We start from the raw sequence: 15326 nt of genomic DNA on the forward strand, positions 1-15326 counted from the left end.
AAGTAAGCTTCACAACCTTTCTTCACATATTTCCATATTTTCATTGCAGATACCACAGCTGATAGTCCATTCAAATCACTAGACTCAATTCAGATTATTTCATTATTCTTACACCTTAAATCAATGACTTTTGGTTTGTAATTTACAATAGCACCATGCAGAGTTAACCAATCCATTCCCAGAATTATGTCAAATTCATCGAAAGGTAAAAGCATCAGATCAGCAGGAAAACAGATATCTCGAATCATTAACGGACAATTCTTGCAAACTTTATCAACCAAGACACTTTTGCCTAAGGGGTTCGATACTCTAATTACAAATTCAGTAGACTCTATAGGCAAAGTCTTACTGTGCACTAAATTTATACAAATATAAGAATGCGTTGATCCAGGGTCTATCAATGCAATCACAGAAGTACCATAGAGAGTAAAAGTACCAATAATCACGTCTGGAGATGAGGCTTCTTCACGAGCTATGATAGTATGGGCTCTGGCAGGTGCTCTGGCCTCATATCTAACAGCAGTATCCCCAGTAGCTCTTTGACCACTACTTGCATTTCTTACATTTTTGGAAGGTCTACCTCTAGCTAAGGTGTTACTCGATCTCAGATTCTGTATATTTTCTTGCTCAGCGGGTTCAGAACAATCTCTTACAAAATGATCCAGGGACCCACATCAAAAATAGGCTCGGTCATTCAATATACAATTTCCCAGATGTCTTTTTCCATAGTGTTTACATTTAGGTTTCTTTGATCAGACATTTCCAACACTTGCAACAGGTGTAACAAGAGCTCTGGTGTTCGAATATGATCTAGTTCGATCTCTATTTGAATATCCTACATTAGTATTTGAACGGTTCTGATCATCTCGGAATTTCTTTGACCCAAACTGAAATGATTTACTCAAAGATCTCTTTCTAGCATCTATATCTTCAAAATCAGCTTTTCTTTTCTCTTTACTTAATTCTTCAGCTTTACAAGCTCGCTCAACGAGCACAACCATTTCTTTAATTTCCAGAATTCCAACTAACAGACGGATATCTTCGTTTAATCCATCTTCAAACCTTTTGAACATTATTGCTTCATTCGATACACATTCCCGAACATACTGGCTCAACCTCACAAATTCACGTTTGTATTCAGTAACAGACATACGACCCTGTTTAAGTTTGAGAAACTCTTTGCGTTTCTGATCAATAAACCTCTGACTGATATATTTCTTTCGAAATTTAGCTTGGAAGAAATCCTAAGTAATCCACTCACTCGGAACCACAGATATTAAAGTTTTCCATCAATGGTATGCCGTATCTCTCAAAAGTGAAACGACACATTTTACACACTCCTCAGGACTCAGAGACATTTCATCAAACACTCTTATTGTATTTTCCAACCAGAATTCAGCTATTTCAGCATCATCATTCATGGTAGCTCGGAACTCTTTAGCCCCATACTTTCTAATCTTATCAACTGGTGGTCTACTTGACTAAACTGGATTCACGGAAGTCATAACAGGAGTTTGAAAAGGATTAACCGAGGGTGGAGGTTGTTGTACAGTCGGATTGGTTCTAATGTATTGGGTGAACCATTCATCCATCATCTGATAGAAGGCTTGCTTAGCCTCACTATCACGGCTACTCATAGCCGGTTGTGAATCATCTTGCACTGTCCCTTGCATGGGGGCAGGTGCATTGCCTTCAACATCATCAGCTACGGCTCTATTGGGATCCATTTGCTATACAAAAGCACATTTCAATGTTAGGAGTCATCACACTATCACAGATTCATATATATGACATATATAGCTAGACTAACATATGCTATGGTAGTCCTAGAATTAACTAAACCATGGCTTTGATACCAATAAAATGTAACACCCTTATCCCGTAACTGTCACTGGAATAGGTAAGGGGCGTCACCGGACAGACAGAACATTACAAAACAATACAGAGTCACTGATATCATATAAAATCATGATAAACCGTAATTTATACATATTTTTACCCCATGTTTAACGCATTTTATGGATGATTCTAAATTAGAATTGGTGATTTCGATGCTCCTAATGCTTTAATTTCATGTTCTATACTTAGGAGAGCGTAGGAGAGCGAAAGGAACGAGAAACGAGCTAAAATCAGAGAAAATGGGCCAAAGTACGAAATCAACATGGCCTGGACCTCTTCACATGGGCAGACCACACGGCTGTGTCAATTTGGCAGGCTCGATCACGGCCTGAAGTAATCGCACACGGGCGTGTTACACGGGCGTGTCCCTACCTAGCCCAAGTTGAGTCCAATTTGAAAAAGGCTAATTTTGAGGGCTCTTAGGCATTCCAAAGCCTATAAATACACCCTAGAGGAGGAAGAAAAGAAAGGCACAGAATAGGGAGTAAGGAATTACTCCAAGGAAGCCGATTGATCCATCTTAGAAGCTAGATTCACCATCAAGACTGAAGATCTCTCCTCAATTTCCCCTTCAAGAGTTTTGGGTTTTCTTTATGTTTTGTATTATTTATTATCCTGAGATGTTTTCTTATTTAGTTATGAACTAAAACCCCTAAATACCTAAGGGGAATGAAACCTAAGACTAATCTTGTTATAATTTTCTGAATTGTATGATTAATATTTAACTTGTTCTTAATTATGTGTTTTTAATTCTTGTTTCGATAACCCAGGATACTGATTCAAGATAAGCTCTTATTCAGAGGAGGAATAGACCCTGTCTAAGAGTACATTTGTCATAATTAAGCGGAGTTGATTGCGAGTCTAGACAAAAGGTGACAAGATTTTGCCGGATTAGGGTGAAACCTATTAAGGGGATCCATAGATCGAGTTAATGCAACCCTAGTGTGTTAATTAGAGAAAAGTCTCAATTATTCAATCTAGGGATTAGACGTTATTAGTCTTGAATAGGGATAATAACATAACTTAGGGATCTTTACGAAACAAGTTAAATGAATAAATCGTCTGATTCAGAGCCAGAATAACAAGTACAGTCTAGGTGGATTTTTCCTTAGGTATTGTCTTAATTCAATCAATTTTTCCAAAAGCAATTCCCCAATTCCATTCTCTGTCCTAGGCTAGATAATAAAAAGACAGTCATTACTTGTACTTTTAGTTCCTTTGGGTTTAACAATTCGGTCTTGCTAAAACTATACTATTGTTCGATAGGTACACTTGCCTACATCGTGATAATAGTTAGTTTCAAGAATAATTAATTATAAATATTTAAAACCTATCACGAAATCACGCGATCAAGTTTTTGGCGCCGTTGCCGGGGAACTAAAATATTAGGAACACTCAATTTTTATTACTTTAGCCATTTATTTTTCTTGCAATCTAATTTTATTTTTAATTTTATTCTAATTTACTAATTTTCTTTTTCTTTCTTCTGACAGGTTTTTATAGTATATGACTAGAAGAAACCCGTCAAGACCACTACTTTTTGATAAAGAAATCGATCCCACAGTCCTCAGAAACCAAAGAGAAATAAGGCGAAGCCTAAGATACACAGAGAACGAGCAAGAAGATGATACTGAACCCCCAACCGAAGTGATGGCTAAAAACCAAGACAATCTGCTACCTCCTGCAATTGTAGTTAATCAAAATCCTGCTCCACGCACTATGTATGATTATGCTAAACCTTCTTTAACAGGAACTGAATCGAGCATAGTTAGACCTGCTGTAGCTGCAAATACTTTTGAACCAAAACCTAACACTATTCAAATGATACAGCAATTTGTTCAGTTTGATGGTTTGCAGGATGAAGATCCCAATGCTCACTTAGCAAAGTTTTTGGAACTATGCGATACATTTAAAATTAATGGCGTTTCTGATGATGCCATTCATCTTCGGTTATTCTCTTTTTCATTGAGGAACAAAGCTAAACAGTGGTTGAACTTTTTACTATGAGGGTCAATTACTACTTGGGAACAAATGATCAAAAAATTTTTACTAAAATTTTTTCTGCCAGCTAAAACGGCTAAATTACGTAATGATATCTCTTCTTTTGTGCAGATGGATTTAGAAACACTCTACGATGCATGGGAGAGATACAAGGACCTTTTGAGAAGGTGTTCTCACCATGGGTTACCGCTTTGGCTTCAGGTTTAAACATTCCATAATGGCCTGAATCCTTCAACTCGGCAAATGGTTGACGCAACTGCTGGCGGAACCATCAATAATAAAACACCTAAAGATGCCTATGAGTTTATAGAGGAGATATCACTGAATAAATATTAGTAGCAAGTCATGAGGACAAAGCCAATGAAAACAGTTGGTGTTTATAACGTCAATTCGGTTACCATGCTCTTTAATCAGGTAGAACTCTTGAATAAGAAAATTGATGGTTTTCTTAGTTCTTCACTGGTTCACCCAGTAATGTAATGCAAAGCAAGTGGAGGTGGAACAAGCTATTCGGAATACCAACGTTATGGCCACAACGTCGATAACAAGCAATTAAATTACATGGGTAATAATCCTCGACCTCAAAAAAATCCATATAGTAACACTTACAATGCAGGTTGGAGGAACCACCCCAATTTCTCGTAGGGCAGTCAAGGAAATCAAAGACCACAACCACCTTCAGGCTACCAACAACCACCCTACCAACAGGAAAAGAAGCCGAACTTGAAGAGATGCTCACAAAGTTTATCTCGGTGTCAGAAACTCGTTTCCAGAACACCGAGACAGCACTTAAAAATCAACAAGCATCGATCTATGGGCTCGAAACTTAGATAGGCCAGCTTTCCAAACTAATCTCCGAACGACCACAAGGGAGCTTGCCAAGCAATACCGAACCTAACCTAAGGGAACAGCTCAACGCGATTAACGTTCAAGATGAAGAAGGATTTGTTGAGCCTGAGCTAGAACCGAGGTAAAAACCTGTGGTAAGAAAAGGTCAAGGTGAGGTAGATCACAATAAAAACAAATCGGTGAATGTCGAATATAAACCTCGTGTGCTATACCTCAAAATGACAAGGAAAGACTGCTAAAATGAACAATTTTGTAAACTCCTTAAACTCTTAAAAAAAATTACAAATTAACTTACCGTTTATTGAAGCTCTATCACAGATTGCAAACGCAATGGAATTTTTAAAGGAGGTTTTAGTAAATAAGCGGAAGATGGACGAGGCATCTCATGTAGAGTTAAACGCAATTTGCTCAGCTATTCCCCAGAATAAACTAGCCAACAAACTTAAAGATCCAGGGAGTTTTACAATTCCTTGCTTAATTGGTAGTTTAGATGTTAATAATGCATTAGCTGATTTGGTGGCTAGTATTAACGTCATGCCTTACAAAATGTTCAAACAATTAGGTCTCGGGAAACCTAAACAGACTAGGATGAACATTCAATTAGCAGATAAAACTATAAGATTTCCTAGGGGTATTATTGAAGATGTGCTAGTTAAAATCGATAAATTTATATTTCCCATTGACTCCATTGTTCTAGACATAGAGGAGGATAGCAACACTCCGTTAATTCTAGGAAGGCCCTTTTTAGCAACTGCTAAAAAAATTATTGATGTTGGCACAGGTGAAGTCACACTCCGTGTGGGAGACAAAACAATCACTCTTCAAGCTCACAATTCTGGCAACACATCAGAAATTGAAGGTGATCGTTTAAACTATTCTACTAAAACTGACAATATGGTACAACCTACTTTGCAGGAAATGAGCTGAAGGAAGCACAAGAGTTATTCTCAAGCAATAGTAGGGGACCTACTCATGAAGAACGAAGGCTGCAAATAGAGGAGCTTGATGAATGTCGAATGCATATACCGAAAACACACGATAAACCAAAACTACGCTAGGACGAGCTTAATACCTTTCCTAATCAACTTAAGGTTGGAGATAGAGTCCTATTAGATGCCGCAGATCCCCACATTTTCACTACCACGCCGAATGAAGAAATCCCTATTACGGTACTCAGCATTTTCCCATTTGGTATAGTCAAAGTGAGTCATCCCAAGTTTGGCACTTTCAAGGTAAACAACACCTGTTTAAAACCTTATTTTGATGAGATTAACAGCAGGAATGAGGAGTATAAACTCTTCAAACCATCACGATCATTCAACGGAGAGGTAAGTCAAGCTTAAACTATAAATAAGTGCTTCCCGGGAGGTAACCCGAGCACTAATTGTATTAACTTCTTTAGAATTTAGTCTTCAACATCTAACTTACTATCGGAGCGCTTGAATACAGGTTTTCCACAGGGACACGGCCAAGAGCACGGACGTGCTTAAGGCCATGTGAAAATAAGACAACAATTTTTCCCAAACACGGGCTGTGATAAAACGCCACGGCCGTGTGACATGGCTGTGGTCGAACCTGCCAAAACAACACGGGGGTGAGACACACTCGTGTGGAAGAACCGTGGGTGAACCTGTTAAAATAGCACGGGCGTGTGACACGCCCGTGTCTAGTAGCCGTGATCGAACCTGTAAGATTGACACGTGTATGGATTTGAATACACGGGCGTGGGAGAAGCGAACAACGTCAGACATGGCTGTGCAACATGACCGTGTGCACCCACAAGCCCAAGGAACACGGACATGACCTAAATGTCAGACGCGCCTAAATTTAAAATTTGCGAATCACACGGGCGTGTTACCTGGCCGTGTGCCCCAAAATCTATAAATATCCTGCACTATTCATTGTCTTCCCCACTCAAAAACCCTAACCCTAGCCGCTGTAATTCCATACGCCCTCCTTGCCACGCCCGTGCGCCGCCTCCAACTCCATTTTTGATGCCCATTCTCCTCTTTTTAGCGTTTGTTCACTCTTTTCTCGTTTATTCTTACTAATTTCTAGGGCTATTTATCATAATAATATGAAATTTTTCATGTTCCTTTCTTATTTTTATCATACAAATGTTATATCTAGAATAGTTATTATCTTTCTTATGTTAAAATTCTTACTCATTATATGATTTCTCTACTTTATTTGATTAGTTAGAAGTAAATATTCATGATTAGAACAATATATATACTTATGCCTTTGGTGTTAACATTTTTCATCCGTCACACATATTGCATTCCATGAAATTCGTTGCCATTTTTTATGCCATACAATTGATTGTTTCGATTAACTTGTTAGTCTTAGTAGTTGCTGACATTATGATTGTTATTTACAAATTATCTTTATTTTACTTTGATCATTCCTCAAAATGAATTAATGTTTTTTGATCGCAGGTACCATGTCGTCTTCACGAGGAAAGAAAATCACCGTACCTACTTCGAAGAAGAGGAAGAGAGCGTCATCTTCTGCGGGTCCAACCACAGAAATTTGTCACCCTCTCCTGCAGTTCCCCCGAGGGCCCCAAGAAAAGCTTTTTCAAATACTTTGGGCCTGACCTTTAATTACGGGCCGCTGCATCGACTGGGCTGCTGTAGAACAAGTTCAGTTGGCTGATGCGAGCCCTCCTAACCACCAACCCTTGGGAGCTGTTCTTTGGGATCATCGAACCAACATACCTCGAGCTCACGATGGAACTATGGTCAACGTTCCATCTTCAGACCGTAATGATGAATTCGGATGATCCCGGCACGATCCAGTTTTACCTAGACGGGTTAGTCCGCCAGCTAAGTGTCTCAGAGTTCGGTGCTGCACTAGGCTTATATACAGAGGAGTTCAAGGAGGAGAATAAACTACATGTGCTCACTCGCCACATACATTTCTCTCCCTCGAAGTGCTGGCACACTTTGGCCCCTACGCAGCCTACTACAATCCTAGCCACTCTAAGGCATTAGCTCTCCCACCATCCCTGAGGTACCTACACGGAATTTTGGCTCACACGATTACAGGGAGGTGAGAGAGCACTGGCGTCGTCAACACTTACGACGCCTACTTCTTATGGTATATGTCATACGGGCACGTCATCGACCTTGCCTATTTCATAGCCCTCGCGATTCAGCACCAGAGGGAACGGCATAGGAAGGGGGTTATCTCCATTGGCCCCTATGTTACTCAGTTGGCTCGACACTTCGGGCTCCTCAGCACCGCGGCCCAAGAATCATCCCTTACCGTCATCGGCCAGATGTCTCCACAAGGCATCTCGAGCATGCTTAGCATGAGAATGATCGAGAGGCACCGAGGAACCTACCCTCCCCAATATCGTCTCGCCCAATCTACCGAGGAGGAAGCCTACGAGGATATTCCTGATGATGTCCCTCCACAGAACGAGGACCCACCGACTCAGCCGCCACCACCCTCTCATCCAGTTCATGCGGCGGCTTTATATGCTGACATCTCTGAGCGTCTCACTAGATTCGAGCAACAGTATTTTCAACAATTTGACAACATTGATGCTACTCTACAGCAGATTTGTCAGCACCTCCACATCTCATCACCAGACCCACCTCGCGAATCATCCAGCGATAAAGATGTTTAAAAACATTTATTTATTATTTTATGTTTTTAATTTTTATTAAAACTACTTTTTATTTTTATTATTAGATTTTAGAATTTTATTTTTAATTAGCAATTTTGGTTATTTCTTTATGAGTAATTATTCTTCCTAATATCCCCTAAAAGGTTCCTGATTTTATCACCATTATATAGAGTCTTAAGCTCATCATCGAATAGGAACTAACAACTCCACCAGGAAAGGTTCTTCACGACTGCCATGTCCTGATCGACCATGACCATAGCTACCACTAGATATAATATTCTTTTGGCACAGGACTTATGGACTAATGAACCTCTACGACCACCAGAGTATCCTCCTCCACTCTTGAACCAATTACTCTCCAAAACTCCAGTTCGAGGAATTCATCATACAAGAAGTTTCACTTCTCTCCCTATTTTATTTTTATTCTCTAATATCTATCTTTGTACATTGAGGGCAATGTACATCTTAAGTGTGGGGGGATTTATTTCATTATCAGAAAAATCCCTGAATGACTACCTTGTTCTCTTGAAAAGCTCTCATATCATATTTAGGATAAATTTTGATTGATTTATGATTTTTGTTGATATATCTTGAATTAAAACATAGGCATTTATGCATTGATTGTTTGAACCTCAAGACATTAAAGAATCAAGCATGATAAGTTGATTTTTAAGAATTTAAAATCTTAGGATGTTTCCCCAAAGTTTAGGTCTTACTTTGAGTTGGAATTCATAAGTTTTAAACATCAAAAAGCCATAATTTTTGTAAGATTTTTGAGACTTTTGAGCATCTATTAATTCTTTCATGCTCACTTTTATTATTGCTTTGAGTGCGTTAGTATTGAACTGTTAGTCTAGAACTTGCTTGATTATGCATGTCGAGACCACACCATTTGATTTGATATGTCAAAATGATTAAGGCATTTAGGATTAACCCATTCATGCCATGAAAAGCCTACCTCCACGATTAACCCTTAGTAAACCCCCTTGAGCCTAACAAGCCATTTCTTGTATTACCCTTAATATTAACCCTTAGCCCATTATTGTTTAAATCCCCTAAATTAATCCCTATTTTTGTCGAGATTTGAGTTGAATAAATTGTTTAGCTATGTCTTGCTCTTAATAGTTAGTATAAATATTTAACTTGTTCTTAAAAAAAAAAAACTATGTATACACATTAGTAATTCCATAGTCTGAGAAGAAGCTCTGTTGTACGCAAGTGATGATTAACTCTTTTTCTAGTTAGGCAATTTTTCAATTCAATCTCGATTCTAACCCTTTCTTTCAGCTTGTGACACACCCCCTAACCAAGCCTCATTACAACCCTCTCAAGACCTTTTGATTGATGTTTCATCTCAATTTATCAGTGGTGGAGATTTGATTTTCATGCAAGCCTATGGTAATGATTTTTCATTATTGACTATTGAGTGCATCATTTATTGTCCTTAAAACACCTCGAGTGATTTGAGTGAATCTTTAGTGAGGATGTGAAACTTTATGATATTCCGAATCAAAGGTAATTACTTAAATGAGGAGAGACAACTATGTTTTCAAGAGAAAATACTCAACTTGGAATGTTTGAAACTTTTATGTTCTTTTAGTTGAATTCTCAATGTATGATTACCTATGAATTATTTTTTAGATATTATCGATAGAAATTATAAATTGAGAAGAACTTATTCTGATTATGAGTTGAGAATTTTGCTTGAGGACAAGCAAATGCTTAAGTGTGGGGGTATTTGATAAACCTTAATTTATACATATGTTTACCCCATGTTTAACGCATTTTATGGATGATTTCCTATTAGAATTGGTGAATTCAATGCTCCTAATGCTTTAATTTCATGTTTTATACTTAGGAGAGCATATGAGAGTGAAAGGAACGAGAAACGGGCAAAAACTGGAGAAAATGGGCCAAAGTACGAAATCAACATGGCCTGGACCTCCTCACATGGGCAGACCACACGGCTATGTCAATTTGGCAGGCTCGAGCACGGCCTGAAGTAATCACACACGGGCATGTTACACGGGCATGTCCCTGCCGAGCCCAAGTTGAGTCCAATTCGGAAAAGGCTAATTTTGAGGGCTCTTAGGCATTCCAAAGCCTATAAATACACCCTAAAGGAGGAAGAAAAGAGAGGCATAGAATAGGGAGTAAGGAATTACTCCAAGGAAGCCGATTGATCCATCTCAGAAGCCGGATTCACCATCAAGACTGAATATCTCTCCTTAATTTCCCCTTCAGGAGTTTTGGGTTTTCTTTATGTTTTGTATTCTTTATTATTCTGATATGTTTTCTTATTTAGTTATGAACTAAAACCCCTAAATACCTAAGGGGAATGAAACTTAAGATGAATCTTGTTGTTATTTTCTGAATGGTTTGATAAATATTTAACCTGTTCTTAATTATGTGTTCTTAATTCTTGTTTTAATATCCCAAGATACTGATTCTAGATAAGCTCTTATTTAGAGGAGGAATAGACCCTGTCTAAGAGTACATTTGTCTTAATTAAGCGGAGTTGATTGCGCGTCTAGACATAGGGTGACAAGATTTTTCCAGACTAGGGTAAAACCTAATAAGGGGATCCATATATCGAGTTAATGCAACCCTAGGGTGTTATTTAGAGAAAAGTCTCAATTATTCAATCTAGGGATTAGACGTTATTAGTCTTGAATAGGGATAATAACATAACTTAGGGATCTCTACGGAACAAGTTAAATGAATAAATCGTCCGATTCGGAGCCAGAATAACAAGTACAGTCTAGGTGGATTTTTCCTTAGGTATTGTCTTAATTCAATTGATTTTTCCAAAAGAAATTCCCCAATTCCATTCTCTGTGAATTCTTAGTTTAGATAATTAGTTAGTTAAAACAAAAACCTCTTTATTCCTAGGCTAGATAATAAAAAGACAGTCATTACTAGTACTTTTAGTTCCTTTGGGTTCGACAATCCAATCTTGCTAAAGTTATACTACTGTTCGATAGGTACACTTGCCTACATCGCGGTAGTAGTTAGTTTCAAGAACGATTAATTATAGATATTTAAAACCTATCACGAAATCACGCGATCATATCAATACATAGATATTCATTCACAATTCAACCTTTAATATAGTCTATGAGACTTAAAACATAGATTTAGGAAAGATCGGGATTAAACTGAACTCATTCAAAATTTTCAAAACTTAATCAAATAGTTCGAAGCTGTCAAAGCCACACACCCATGTGACTAGGCCGTGTGACTTACACAGGCATAAGCCACGCGCATGTGATCCAACCGTGCCAAAAAGAGGTCGTGTATTGACTTTTTCACATGGCCAACAGACACGGCCGTGTGCCATGATCATGTGATACATAGCTAGCTATTGACCTAAGCCCACAACCATAAGGCACGCCCGTGTTCCCTAACCGTGCAAATTTTAAGAGGTTACTGCCAAACTAACATGGCCACTAGGCACGTCTGTGGCCTCTGACCGTTTCGCATAATGAAGGCTTGATTTAAGCCAATTTGCCACCCCTTTAAGGGTCAGTCCTTCAAGCAATGCTAAGCAACATTCATACAACAAATTTCCAACCAATTTCATACTCAAAACATGCTTCATTACTACTATATCGTCATTATTCATCAACCCATTCAAAACCATGCCAAATCTTAACACAAACATACCATTTTCTAGCCAACTCTCATGGCTTAACATATATACAATTCAAAACTTAATATATGGATATTCCATCCTATACATGCCATACTTTAAAATATTTACACTTTCAAAAGTACCAAAATGAGATCGATAGTGTTGTGACAATCCTCGACTATCCCCGAGTCTTCAATAGCTACGATAACTGTAAAACAGACAGTAAGCACACAGAGTAAGCTACAAGGAGCTTAGTAAGCCAAATACAATTAGTGTAATTACTAAAGCATATATGTACCATTCAACCATATAGATTCATAACCATTTCATAGAATAATTCATACTTAACCATATACCATTGTTGTATATATATCATGCTTCATTTCTAATTCCATACATATTTCACAGAGAGAGTTTTTCATATTAAAAAATTTAGTATGATGCAAACGTACCTGCATAAGTTATACATTTCAAATACTCATTTTTTTGTACGTTATCATCAGACGGTTAAAAAATGATACAGATGTTCATAACCAAGTACAATGCCGACGTCCTTGACATGGTCTTATATGTAATTCAATATCGATGCCTCTGTCCCAAACAGGGTCTTACAAGAAATCAGATACGATGCAAATGTCCCAAACATGGTCTTATACATAAATCTCAATCGAGGCCTGTGTCCCAGACACGGTCTTACACGATGTCTCAGACAGATGTCAACTTTGTTTAAAAACATACTGAGTTTTTTAGATACTATCATATTATCAGAATTTACTCAAAATCCATTCATCAAGCTCTCATCTCCATCCAATAAAATTTACAGTTTATATAAGTAAGATTTATTTCAATTAACACTTAATTGTAATTTGATTTACCTTGTACGGATTTCGGACAGAACGAGTCAGCTATTCAACTATTTTGAACTTCCCTCGATCTAAGTCCGATTTTCTTCATTCTTGATCTAATACAATACAATTTCAACCATTCAATCATTCATTTTATTCAAAATAATCCATGAACACATATTTAGGGCACTTTGCATTTTTGCCCTTATATTATCACACTTTGACAATTTAGTCCATTTTTCACAAAATCACAAATATGGATAATTCATCAATACTATAGCTTGGCCAAATATACATGGCTTCCATACAAGCCCAAATAACACATTTAATTCACAATTTAGTCCATCAAAACCTTATTTTCACAAGTTAGTCCAAATGACTCTATTACATCAAAACTCAAAGACAAAACTTATAATCCATCTACCAAGCCTTTATAATTCATCCAAAAACATCAAAAAGCTCATGATATCAACAATGGAATTTCATGAAATCTTTAACAGAAACAGAAATTCAGACATGAGCTTTGAAGAACACAAAGCAACGATCACAGAAACGTAAAAATTATCAAAAACGGACCAAAGTACATACCTTAATCAAGAAATGAAGTGGCCGAACCCTAGGTGTTCTTATCCTTTTATTTCTTTTGAATTTTTGGCAATAACAATGTGTTTATGGCCATTTTCATGTTTTGTTTTATGTATAATAACATAACATTTCAATTACTAAATTAACCTTTTTTTCCTTTCAATAAAAATCCACCAACTCATGTCTACTTTTGTCCATGCATTAATTCATTGGTAAATTTGACATGCAATGACCCACATTTTAAAAGCCAAGCCAATTAGGTGCTTTCACATTTAGCTCTCAACTTTTACACTTTACGCGATTTAATCCTTTTTCATAATTAAGCACAGAAACAGACAAATTAAATCATAGAAATTTCATAGATATAAATTCACATATCACAGGCACAGAAAATAATATTAGAATATTTTTTGACCTCAGATTTGTGGTCCTAAAACCACTATTCCAACTAGGGTCAAAACGAGACTGTTACAATGTTGGTTGATAGTATTGGAAATGGTATGAAGTAGCCTTGATTGTGGTTAAGTTAGATGTTCATTTATGCTTTGAATTGGTGCTATTTGGGTTGTGTAGTACATGCAAATTTGGGTGGCAAATTGGCTTGGTAAATAGCCTATTTTTTTCCACACGGGCAAAGACACGAACGTGTGTCTCAGTCGTGTGTGACACACGGTTATGTTACACGGTCGTGTGTCCCCTGGTGTGGTTTTAGAAATTAAGTCAGTGTACTCCACACGGCCTCACACACGGGTGTGTGACTCGACCGTGTGGCATAAGTCAGTATACCCTACAGGTTTGGCATGGCCCAGCACATGGCTTGACACACGAGTATGTATGGCCATTTTTAGGGCACACAGGCTAGCCATAGGGGTGTGTGTGTTGGCTATGTGACCCAAGTTAGAGAGTTACACGGGGTCAGACACAGGCTGGGACACGGTAATGTGCTCCCATTTTGAATGTCCACATGGCCTGTGACATGGGCATGTCTGGTGGCCGTGTGAGACACACGGTTTTGGCCACATGGGCGTATGTCCCTTGTTTTGAGAAATATTTTCTAAGTTTCATGAATGTTTCTTGAGCTATCGGTTTAGTCTCGAACCACTCCCAAGGTATGTTTAAGGCCTCGAAGGCTCGTTTTAGGGACATTATGCTTGAGTTTGATTAATGTTTGCATGAAATGTGAATGTATATGAGAATTGAATGTTTAAATGTGTTGTAAGTTTGGTAATGCTTCGTTACCCTATTCCAGTGTTGAATATGGGTGAGGGGTGTTACAGACGATACCATAATGGAAATGGAATAGAGTTACCATAGATTTCGTATCAGGTTTGCCCTTGTCTTCGAGAAAGAAAGATGCGATTTGGGTTGTTGTTGATTTACTGAAGAAATCAGCACATTTCATTTCGGTACGTATAATGTAACACCCCTAACCCGTATCCGTCGCCGGATTGAGGTTGTAAGGTATTACCGGACATAACATAGTTCAATTCAATTACTCAATTCAAAAATATTTATATAGAGATCTAATGCTTAACTTATGACCTGATACAATTCATTTAATATTCAAATGCAATATGTGAACTCAACATTCAAAGTATACTAATAGTTTATAAATAAATGGATCTATCAACTTGCAAATTTATAAAGTTACATATCATCATATTTATATAAGTAGCATATATCTCAACGTCCCATTCATTTCAATGCTAACCAAAATTTGTATACCAGTCTCCAAAAACAAGCATATTAAATAATACACATATACCAAAATAAATTCTAGTCATATGAATATATATAGCTGAATACATTTTAATACCAAAACATGATATAAAATATAATTTTCAAAGATAATTTAATCATCGTTTATGGATACATA

The 15326-nt window shown here is 37.5% G+C and overlaps 1 non-coding gene across 1 annotated transcript; it reads right to left on the reverse strand.

The window, feature by feature from the left end:
• Positions 1–3978: 3978 nt before the first annotated feature.
• LOC121209305 (small nucleolar RNA R71) lies at positions 3979–4085 on the reverse strand. The gene has a single exon (XR_005904421.1). It is a non-coding gene; the product is annotated as a small nucleolar RNA R71 (small nucleolar RNA).
• Between the last annotated feature and the right edge of the window lie 11241 nt (positions 4086–15326).

This window comes from Gossypium hirsutum, chromosome A10, assembly GCF_007990345.1.
Source record: "Gossypium hirsutum isolate 1008001.06 chromosome A10, Gossypium_hirsutum_v2.1, whole genome shotgun sequence".
NCBI lineage: Eukaryota > Viridiplantae > Streptophyta > Magnoliopsida > Malvales > Malvaceae > Gossypium > Gossypium hirsutum.